Source organism: Myxine glutinosa, chromosome 13 (assembly GCF_964187855.1).
Source record: "Myxine glutinosa chromosome 13, kmMyxGlut1.1, whole genome shotgun sequence".
NCBI classification, from domain to species: domain Eukaryota; kingdom Metazoa; phylum Chordata; class Myxini; order Myxiniformes; family Myxinidae; genus Myxine; species Myxine glutinosa.
This window is the reverse complement of record NC_136273.1, coordinates 80516727-80529085: the sequence shown is the minus strand read 5'-3', so window position 1 is coordinate 80529085 and position 12359 is coordinate 80516727. Positions and strand designations below refer to the sequence as shown.

The 12359-nt window shown below is 40.9% G+C and overlaps 1 protein-coding gene across 6 annotated transcripts in view; it reads left to right on the top strand.

Annotated features, from left to right (window-relative positions):
* Positions 1-12359, top strand: part of LOC137439046 (protein 4.1) — a 320573-nt gene that overhangs the window by 32230 nt on the left and 275984 nt on the right. Inside the window, exon 1 of one of the 6 annotated variants that reach the window (XM_078767689.1) lies at positions 7745-7807. The exons of the other annotated variants lie outside the window; for them this stretch is intronic. The gene's annotated coding sequence lies outside the window, so the exon portion shown is untranslated. Of the gene's footprint in view, positions 1-7744; positions 7808-12359 lie in introns of those variants that run through there. 6 annotated transcript variants of the gene reach the window in all.

Below are 12359 nucleotides of genomic sequence, written 5' to 3'. Positions count from 1 at the left end.
TCATAATTGCATTGAGAAATGTATGAACATCCCACTCACCTTGGGACATCCGCTGGGACCCCAAAAGGTTCCGCAGAAGGTTTGGTGGGGCGAGCCCCAAAACTGAGGGAGTAGTTCAGGGATGGACAGACAGACAGTGCTTTTATTTATTTTATAGATTTTGTTGATTGCAAATTTAACTGGGATGTCATTGGAATGTTGTGTTGGTTGCATTGTTATTGGAGTGATACCAATGATGCTGTTCTCCTGGAGTTAGAGCAGGATTTATGAATTTGGCGAGAGCACCGGTACACAATGGCATTCTCTTTTTCAGCAGGTGCTTAAGCCTATGGGAGGCCTGGGTTACTGAAATATTGGTGGCTCCGGAGGGCGTTGGAGGGAATTACATGTTCAACGTCGCTTTTTATTAAAGAAACATGTCAGAAGATTTACTACTTGATGTGTTTTTTTGAAACAGATTCGCAGTGGGTCCCCAGTAATAGTCAGGTTCACTATGGCAATAAATTATATTTCGTTCAAAATCATGGTAGATTAGCAAACCTATACATTTTTGGAAAGGTTATAGCATAAGGAAACTAAAAATCAATGTTTACATTTGGAGAGATACCTGTATGGCGGCCATTTTGGATTTTCAAAATGGCCACTGTAAAATACATATTTTGTTCTATTTCTGCCTCTAATTACCCTAAAAACTTTTAAAAATATACTAAACCTATATTTTCAGGGACAAGGAATCCAATGAAAGTATCAAATTAGTGCTATGGGGAATGGTAAGACACGAATCAAAGGTTTTGAATTGCAAAATACTGTCTTTATATTCGCGATAAGTTGCATAATCAAATACATGTTATCATATTGTACAGGCAGTTAATAACATCAAAATGTGTCACAATAATTCATATCACCAAACATGCACAGGCAGTCAGCAAAATCATATATACACATGCAGTCAGTATAACTTCACATCTACACAGGCAGTCAATGACAAAATATACACAGGCAGTCAATGGCATCAAACATACACGATTACAGAATATGCCATTTAGAGTTCGTCGTCACTGTCCTGTGTGTCGTATCCGACAATATAGTCCGCATCGTTTTCACAGTCCGTTCCACACAAGCAAAGGTCGGTCAAATTGATTGGCAAATCGAATTGGTCGAACGAATCGAATTCGATGAATCGAATCGAATCGATCGAATTGGTCGAATGGTCGATCGAAGCGATTGGTCGAATGGAATTGGTCGATTGGTCGAATTGGTCGAATCGAATTGGTCAGAATTGGCAAATGTAAACATTGATTTTCAGATTTTCCATGTTTCCAAACATTTTCCATGAGTTTCCATGTTTCCATGGTCCCACGTTTCCAAAAATGTATAGGTTTGCTAATCTACCATGATTTTGAACGAAAAAAACATAGTGAACCTGACTATAATGTCGTTTACTTACAAAAATGAGCTAAAAGGAAGGTTTGAAAAAGTAAGACCATTCAACCCAAATCACAGTTGCATGAATTTGCAACCAGAAATTCATCAATGATCTTATCAGAGCTGATTTGTCAAGGAATGTTTATATCAATACAGTACTTTAAAGAATGAGGTCAGCGAAGACGTTCATCCTTCATCGTAGATCATAATTTGTATTTGATGAAGTCGTTCTCGCTGTATGAAAGCTCACCTGAGCTGTTAATCACTATTAGTGACTGACAGATGCGGAGAAGAACCGAAACATTTGAAAAGGTCTCTTCCATTGTTGTTGACATGCAGGAGTGATGCATTTGAGCTGGTGGTGAATCATTTATATATCTAAATATACATACACATCCTCGTCTTTCTTTTTCCAAAACTGATGAATTGAGTCACTTTCCCGGAGAAGACTCGTGATGAGAAATCTGCTGGGTATTCTCGAGCCAATTTGAGGCTCTGCATCCATTTGCTCATAAATCAACAAGCAAGGATTCACAAGTCGACCTTGAAGTTGCATTGTGAATCATTTTTTGACCTTTCGGTTCTCTGAAATCCTGTCGTTCAAGGCCATGATGGAGCGATAAGTTATCGTCTGAGTTTCCATCCAGAACTTCCCTTGGCCATTGAGAACGAATCCCTTGGACTGCGGGGCTCTTTAGAGTGAAACACGCCTGGCCTCATTGCTCGCCTCCATTCATTTATTACTCCTTTTATCTCGCATGTGGAACCGACTTCCCCAGTCTGCTGTCACGTTATTTTCTCCAGGGTCTCAAGACAGCTGTACGCCACTACCTCAGGTCATCCATACTCATGATCTCCTCCACCCCAAATGATCTCATTCCCAAGCACTCCCTTTTTCCAGGTTATTTTGATTTTTCCCTTCTCCCTCACCTCTTTTTATTTCTTAGTTGTTGCTTAGTTTGTTCCTTTTGTGTTTCATCCCCACTTCCCCCCTTTCTCTTCTTGCTGTGTTTCGTTCAGTTTGTGTGCAGCTTGTTCACCCCCATGTGTCAATATATGAACGTCCTCTTGATCCCATTCTCACTTCTACTCTGCTGTTGGTGTTTTCCCGCTTTCCATTCCGTTCCCTTCCATTCTGCACCAGCACTTCTACAAGCCTCAATCATGTATACAAAAACAAACACAGAAAATAAATTCGGCCTAGTCATTGACGCCTATAGAACCACCTTCAGAGGCTATTTTTACCTGCAGAGCAGGGGTTGGCCTTTTTGGTCCCCTTTTTGAAGCGATGCCTTTTTGGTCCCATTTTGGTCCCCTTTTTGAAGCAATGCCTTTTTGGTCCCCTTTTTGAAGCAATGCCTTTTTGGTCCCATTTTGGTCCCCTTTTTGAAGCAATGCCTTTTTGGTCCCCTTTTTGAAGCAATGCCTTTTTGGTCCCATTTTGAAGCAATGCCTTTTTGGTCCCATTTTGGTCCCCTTTTTGAAGCAATGCCTTTTGGTCCCATTTTGGTCCCCTTTTTGAAGCAATGCCTTTTTGGTCCCATTTTGGTCCCCTTTTTGAAGCAATGCCTTTTTGGTCCCCTTTTTGAAGCAATGTTTTACAGCCGGATGCCCTTCCTGCCGCCAACCCTGATAGTCACCTCTTGCGACACACAGGGAATTACCAGTGAGCTGGTGCTCAATTTGCCGACCGAAGAAGGATGACGGGCTGAATCAACCCACCTGGCATTAATACAGCGATCTGAGCGGGATTTGAACCCAGGGTCCGAGGATCCCAAGCCGGCACCCTAACCGCTAAGCCAACACCAGGCTCATTGAGGCCTATGCTAGATCTAAACGCAATGGCTGATAAAGTGAAAACGAAACTTAAAAACACTTGTGTAAAACACTATAATGTATAAAAGGATTCCTGAAAAATGTTAAAGATTATATTAGAAGAAAAATGTGAGAAACTGGTTTTCGATGTGTATCTGAGTATCCACCACCATGGCCAAGAGTATCTGAGTATCCGTGCGACTCAACTGCTGTCCGTTTTGTCGTCCATCTTGTAAATCAACAAGCTACGTTTAAAAACGAGTCATCAGCTGTGCATAGAATATCCAGCGAGCGGAGTTCTTGTGAGTTTTCTGTTTGCAGTATCCACGGGTTAATCTTTGCACACAATAAAACCACCCCAATCCTACCTTTAAACTCTCCTGATGTGCACAGGTAGCTGAATGTGGGCTCAAAACCAGCCGCATGTTGACACAATTGGTCTTTGTATGTATGTTCATCAGTTTTGGTGAGCCCCTGACTGATCAGTGGCATAATCCCTTGTTAATCAACCAAGGCACTAGGCCCATTCTGAAATACTAGGGCATGCCCGTACTATATATATATCTAAAATTATATCCCCCCCCCTATTTACATGAAATGGTTTGGTCCAAAGCGAACGGCTTGCGAGTGGTGACAATCCCCCCCCTCTATTTACATGCAATGGTTCGGTCCAAAGCGAACGGCTTCCGGAGTTTGGTAAAGAAATCGCCATCGCGTACACAAACGCGCAGGAAAGCGAATGAATCGCAAATTCGTTTTTATTAGTTGTAAAACATAATGCCCAATTATTCAATTAGCGCCAACGTATTTTGGCTGTTTGCAATTTAATCGCAAGGCAAAGTAGAAAGAGAAGAGGGAAAAAAAGAAAAGCCTTGCCTTGCTGCAAACAGCTGCTGCAAACAACAACAACATGGAAGGCTGCACTGTCCGGAAGTTGGCATATCGCAGTTACGATTATTTTAGTGTTAATGGCCAATTATTCAATTAGCGCCAACGTATTTTGGCTGTTTGCAATTTAATCGCAAGGAAAAGTAGAAAGAGAAGAGGGAAAAAAAGAAAAGCCTTGCATTAACGCATTAACGCTTGCATTGCATTAACGGTTCGGCACACGTGATAGCTCGCTGCTCTCTGATTGGTTGAAGCGTTTTTTGGACATAGCTCGGTAGGTACTTGTCCGATTAATTACAAACCTTGAAAAGGCACATCCTCGGGTCCCCAGCAATATACCTGGCAAGTTTCAAGTATATCGGACCCGTGGTTGTCGAGAAACAGCGGTCACAGACAAACACACAGACACACAGACACACAGACATACACACAGAGATTGCTGGAATTATAGATAGATGAACTCGAAAATGCTTCAAGACTATTTTCCTGATGACCATGAAGTCGTTCAGAGTCCATATTCTCAAATTGAAGTAGTTTACATTGCATCTGTCATTCTCGGCGAATCTTGCCCGTATCTATGAGTCCGATTCAATGGGGGCAGACACCACCCCGATGGTCATTCTTGCAGAAGGAATAGATGGTTGCCCCACCAAATTGCTATCTGAGTTACCTTCGCCATCTGCCAATGGACAGTGACAGCTGTTTCGGTCTCCTGAGCACATTAGCATGACAAAACATTTTGGAGTAAAACAGGCCATCGACGTTTTGATTGCAACCTTCAAACAGGGCTGGCTGTTTGTCGACCCTTGTTGAGCTGTGGTGGCCTACGTTTCACACTCGTGTATGAGTCATTTGATCATTCGCACGAAGAAGCATTTTTAACAGAACAAACCATCTGCTCAGGGCAGACATGCAGACCATCACCCAAAGGCATCACCCATTCGATTGTCCCTGATGGCACTGAAGAGTAAATCACATGTTTGGCTTCCTCCTTCAGCAGTGCAAACCATGTTTTGACATGATTCTGTGCAATACAATGATTTACTGCACAAAAATAATAATTGCTAATGAATGTGTGTCCGAAAGTATGTAAAATGCTCCATGAGCATTTAGCAATGTGGACGAACAGGATTGCTCAGGCCCAGCAAACTTGCCCTTGATCTGTCAAGCCTCGGTTTGGTTCCTGGCTTGCTTTGATTATAGAAACTCGTGTCTTGCTTTGATTTCCAACAGAATTGCATATAACTTAAACTGCTGACCTGGTCCTTCACAGGCAGGGTGCTGCATCATGGAGTACCTCCGAAGAGGAGTTTATATCTAGTTGTGCCAGATGCATTTACTCGATGTAAAAACCCCGTTACATTTAGCAACGAGACAAATAATACGTAATTGATAACCCATTATCATTATTATCATAATCATCATTATCAACATTATCATTATATACCATTATAGTTATCATTATTATCATGATGTGTTATTGTCATTATGTATGATTATCATTGTCATTATTATCATTATGCACTATTATGTAGCATTATAATTATCATTATCCTTATTTTTATTATCACTACCATCATATTTTATGTACCATTATCGTTATCGTTATTAATATCATTATGTATGGTTATCAATGTCATTATTATTACCATTATCAATATCATTATTGTAATTATTATTATTACCATTATCATTATTATTACCATTATCAATATGTATCATTATTATGTGCCATTATAATTATCATTATTATCATTACCATCATCATTATCATGATGTATCATTATCGTTATGTATTATCATTACCATTATCATTTCAATGGTATGTAATTAACAGACATACTCATATTCTGTGCGAAAGAACAAAAATGGATCCAAATTAAGACTAAAATTAAATTAAATCGCCTCTCCTCGGGCGAGGGTAACAATATTAACAATATTAGCAATATTAACAAAATTAGCAAAATTAGCAATATTAGCAATATTAACAATATTAACAATATTAGCAATATTAACAATATTAACAATATTAGCAATATTAACAATATTAGCAATATTAGCAACATTAACAATATTAACAATATTAACAATATTAACAATATTAGCAACATTAGCAACATTAGCAACATTAACAATATTAACAATATTAGCAATATTAGCAACATTAACAATATTAACAATATTAGCAATATTAACAATATTAACAATATTAGCAATATTATCAATATTAACAATAATAACAAAATTAGCAATATTAACAATATTAACAATATTAACAATATTAGCAACATTAGCAATATTAACAATATTAACAACATTAGCAATATTAACAATATTAACAATATTAGCAATATTAACAATATTAACAAAATTAGCAATATTAACAATATTAACAATATTAGCAATATTAACAATATTAACAATATTAGCAACATTAGCAATATTAACAATATTAGCAATATTAACAATATTAGCAATATTAACAATATTAACAATATTAGCAATATTAGCAATATTAACAACTAGCCTAAACCCATGGAACATCCACGGAAGGGAGGATGTGGTGTATGGATAAAGTGTACCATTATGGATGGCATAGGCCATCGGGGATTTGCTTGTCCGAGTAAGAGTTAGGAAGAAAGAGGAGAATGAAGAGTGCGTATATGAACAACGTATTTATTGCAATCTACTTAAATGACAACGCTACGATATACTTTTGAAAAATGAATGGATTCGTAATAGGAATCGGCATAGCACCACTCTGGGATTGTCCACTCAGTGGACGGCTTGCTGTCGCCTTCGACTGTCCAATCAGCGGACGGCTTGCTTCGCCTTCACCCAGCAGACGCCAATAAGATGGCGTCGTATGGGCAGTTAATCGGATGCGTTTGGGCCCCATCGTCGGCTAATTCAGATTTTTCGAGTATGGCTGTACGTGATAAACAAAGAGCGCGGTTCGTAGATCGTAAATCCATTAGTGCCGTGGGCATCGGGTCACTGGGTGTGGCGTAAAAGGGATAACAAAGTCGAGTCCTTACGCTATTATTATATAGATATTAACAATATTAACAATATTAGCAATATTAACAATATTAACAATATTAGCAATATTAACAATATTAGCAATATTAACAATCTATCTATAATTCCAGCAATCTCTGTGTGTATGTTTGTATGTTTGTATGTTTGTATGTATGTTTGTCTGTGACCGCTGTTTCTCGACAACTACCGGTCCGATATACTTGAAACTTGCCAGGTATATTGCTGGGGACCCGAGGATGTGCCTTTTCAAGGTTTTAAATTAATCGCAGAAGTAGTTACCGAGCTATGTCCAAAAAACGATTCAACCAATCGGAGAGCAGCGAGCTATCACGTGTGCCGAACGTGGCGAACAGACTCTGCCTCGGATGGCACATTTGAGAGCGTATTCATTTATTTCCCGTCGGCAAACTATGTTGGCGCTATGTTGGCGTTAAACGATGTTTTAAAACTAATTAAAACTAATTTGCGATTCTTTCGCTTTCCTGCGATATGCGACCTTCCGGACAGTCAAATGAGGACGTCACTTCCGGACTTACGTAGCGGCGAGCGGGCGCCATTTGGAGGAGCTGGGAGGACTCAGTCGTGATAGAGTGAGACTGAGTGAGTATATCAAGACAAGAACAAGATCTAGAAGGAGGTATGTACGGTGCGATTCATATAATATATTGTTTAGTTATCGTCGATGAGGAATTTGGGGGCCCGATTAACTGCAGCGCCATCCGAGCTGCGGCGTCGGGACGATACATTCATTGTACGGTAACATCACGCACTTACGGGCACGTCCTATATATATAGTACGGGCATGCCCTAGTATTAACAATATCAACAATATTAGCAATATTAACAATATTAACAATATTAGCAATATTAGAATATTAACAATATTAACAAAATTAGCAATATCAGCAATATTAGCAATATTAACAATATTAACAATATTAGCAATATTAGCAATATTAACAATATTAGCAATATTAACAATATTAACAATATTAGCAATATTAGCAATATTAACAATATCAGCAATATTAACAATATTAACAATAGTAACAATATTAACAATAGTAACAATATTGGCAATATTAACAATATTAACAATATAAACAATAGTAACAATATTAACAATATTATCAATATTAACAATACAAACAATATTAGCAATAGTAACAATATTAGCAATATTAACAATACTAACAATAGTACCAATATTAACAATATTAGCAATATTAACAATATTAGCAATATTAACAATATTAACAATATTAGCAATATCAACAATATCAACAACTAGCAGAAGTACCCGGCATTGCCGGGCAGGGGAGGGGGAGGGGGAAGGGGAGGGGAGGGGAGCGGGGGGGGAGGGCGAAGAAGAGGGAGGGGCGAAGGGGAGAGGGGAAGGGGAGGTGGGTGAGGGGGGAGGTGGGGGAAGGGGGAGGGCAAGGGTGGAAGGGGGAGGGTAAGGGCGGAAGGGGAGGGTGTAGGGAGGGGGAAGGGAAGGGAAGGGGAGGATGGAGGGGGGGAGCGGAGGGGGGAGAGGGGGAGGATGGAGAGGGGGAGGGAGAGGGAGAGGGGAGAGGGGGGAGGGGAGGGGGGAAGGGGAGAGGGTAGGGTGGATGGGGAAGGGGAGGGGGGGAGGAGAGGGGAGGGGGAGGGGAGAGGGGAGGAGGGTGAGGGGTGGGGGAAAGGGGAGGGCAAGGGTGGAAGGGGGAGGGTAAGGGGGGAAGGGGTAGGGTGTAGGGGGAAGGGAGGGTGTAGGGGGAAGGGGAAGGGGAGGATGGAGGGGGGAGGGGAGGGGAGCGGGGGGGGGAGGGGAGGGCGAAGGGGCGAAGAAGGGGAGAGGGGAAGGGGAGAGGGGAAGGGAGGGGGGAGGTGGGTGAGGGGAGGGGGGAGGTGGGTGAGGGGAGGGGGGAGGTGGGTGAGGGGAGGGGGGAGGTGGGGGAAGGGGGAGGGCAAGGGTGGAAGGGGGAGGGTAAGGGCGGAAGGGGAGGGTGTAGGGGGAAGGGAAGGGGAGGATGGAGGGGGGGAGGGGAGGGGGAGAGCAGTATTAACAATATCAACAATAGTAACAATATTAGCAATATTAACAATATCAGCAATATTAAACATATTAACAATATCAACAATAGTAACAATATTAGCAATATTAACAATATTAGCAATATTAACAATATCAACAACAATGTTAACAATATTAACCATATTAACAATATTAACCATATTAACAATATTAACAATATTAACAATATTAACAATATCAACAATAGTAACAATATTAGCAATGTTAACAATATTAACAATATCAACAATAGTAACAATAGTAACAATATTAACAATATTAACAATACACAGTGGATTTCTCCACCAAAAACACAACACAATCCCCTGTTCATAAAAACAGGATTGTGGATTAGACATCTTGATCTCGGAAGCTCTTGATCTCTCAGTGCTTAAATCCCCCTTATATATATATGTCACATTAGAAACCGAGTATGATAACATAGTTAGTTATGTTGATTTTTGTTTAGTTTTTTCCTCTTCTTATTTTCTCTTTATATTTTTCTCATTATTTACTGATATCTTGTATTCATTCATTTTTTTTTATTCATTCATGTACTCTGTGCTGGTTCTGCCGGAAGTGGACATCATGAGGTTTTATTAAATTTTTAAAAATAGCTGTTCAACAACTTATCCGTTATCTGTTTTCTTTCATCACGTAAAACACTACGAGCTGAATATATAACGAGTTTTACCAAATGTTTCTATCCTGACACCATTTGGAGTCCAAAGCAAAAGTTATTTTCAATAACTCTGCTGCAGCTGTTCAAGGAGGATTAAAATTCCTCCTTGTGTTGCCTGGGGCTATTGTATTCAATCCAAATCTTTTCAGCTGCTGCGATGTTATTGTTGCATCCGTGAGTTTGGACCCATTAGGAAATCTGCAGTTTGATTTGCTTTTAAGTGATCTCTGTGTCACATGCATTTAGATTTAAGCATTTTGTTTGATGCAAACTAATCCTTTGTGCCAATGCATTAATTTTTTATGGTTATGATATTTTTTTCTGATAATGTCATTACTATGCTGACACTGAATTATGGTGCCCTTGTGTAAGGAATAGCATTTATGAGAACTAGGAATTGGGCATCTTTTCATGTAGTAGGTGTGAAAGAGAAATAAACACCATTCACAGATGGAAAGACTGAGTGTTCATGGTTGCGTTAAGTAATGGGGAAGAGGGTGGGGGGCGGGGGGGAGGAGGATAGAGTGGCAGTGCAAAATTAAGCAGAGGCCAAAATCCCACAGGAAAACCCTGAGCCAGAACCTGAAAGTTATTGCATAATGAGGATCCAGACAGAGGTGGATAAGAACAAAGGGTGTTAGAGGTGCTTGACACATGCACACACACATGTATATATATGTATGTATATATATGTATATGTATATGTATATATATGTATGTATATGTATACATATGTATGTATATATATGTATATGTATGTATATATATGCATGTATATGTATGTATATGCATGTATGTATATGTATATATATAATATATATATATATATATATATATATATATATATATATATATATATATATATACTGTATATATATTTACACACATATACGAACACACATATTTACACCTGTGTGTATATATATACACACACACACATACACACACACTAGCAAAAGTACCCGGCGTTACCGGTAACAATGAGTCGCTGCCTGATGGGAATATGAATGAGGTGTAGACTGTAGAGGGGAGGAGGGAGGGGGAGGAGAGATAGGGAGGGGGAGGGAGGGTTGGAAGGAAGGGAGAGGGAGGAGAGGGGGGAAAGGCGGAGGTGGGGAGAGGGGGGGAAAGGCGGAGGTGTGGGGAAGGGGGAGGGGAGGGAGGGGGATAGGGGGAGGGAAGAGTGGACGAAATGGGGAGGAGAAGGGAGGGAGGGACGGTGAGAAGGGAAGGGAGGAGGAAGGAAAGGGAGTGGAGTGGAGGGGCAGAGAGAGGAGGGAGGGTGGAGGGGAGAGAAAGAAATGAGGAAGGAGAGAAGAAGGGAGGGTGAGGATGGGTGGGGGAGCAAGGAGGAGAGAGAGAAGGGAAGGACAGTGGGGCAAGGAAGCGGGGGGGGGGGGGGAGGGGGGAGGGGGGAGGCGGAGAGTGACGATATCGCTCAAAAATGTTAGTCAATGAAAAAATGGGTACGTGAAAACAAAAAGGCAGCTATGTCTACTGTAACACCATGGCTTGAATAGTATTCTAGTGTTAAGAAGAGCATCCTGAATTGTGTTCACCAAGTGGTGGTTCACCTCGTTAATCATATTCAAAAAGGGTGTTATGGAACACCCAAACTTCCCCGGCCTTGTGACTAATTATTTGAGTGCAGAGGACTTCTCACCTCATTTGTAGAGCCCTCGCCAAGTGGCTGAAGCACTCCAGCAAAAACTCCAACAAAATGGGTGATAAGGAATGGCTGGCTTTGCAAGCGATAGCAAGCTGATTGCTTTTGGTTGAAATGGCCGATGAATTTTTGAAACAGATCGATTTCAAGCTGAAAATCATGTGGAAACCACTGCGATCAGACAAATTCAAAAAAAGGGTGTTATAACACACCCAAACTTCCCCGGCCTTGTGACGAAAAACAAAAGGGGTGCTCTGTCTACTGTAACACCATGGCTTGCAAAAGTAGCCTGAATAGCGTTCACCAATCACTAGATATAGTAAATTTTGTCAAATTTCACTCCAGATTTGGATATTATTTAGTCTACAGCATCCAATCCTCATATCTGAATCTGAATTCATATCTGAATCTGAATCCAGATTTTGATGAACTGCTTAAATTATGTAATTGTAGCGGCTACCGCTGGGTTTTCACAATCGCCTTGCACCTATCAAGGACGCGGAGCGATCACCATGCCGGGCTCGTCCAGGACGCCCGGGCAGGCCCGCGCTCAACTTGCCAGGCCTCGGTCGGGACGCCCGGGCAGGCTCGCCCTCAACTTGCCAGGCCGCAGCCAGGACGCCGGGCCACGCCCCCTCTCGCCTTTCCTGGGCAAACGCTCCGGGATAATATGTATATATATTGCTGCCCGATAAACGGGCTTTTCAGAGTGCCTGAGTGTTTGGTTTGATTAAAGCAACTCGGATGAATTCCAGCTTTTTGTCGCGTCCATTCTTCCGATCGAC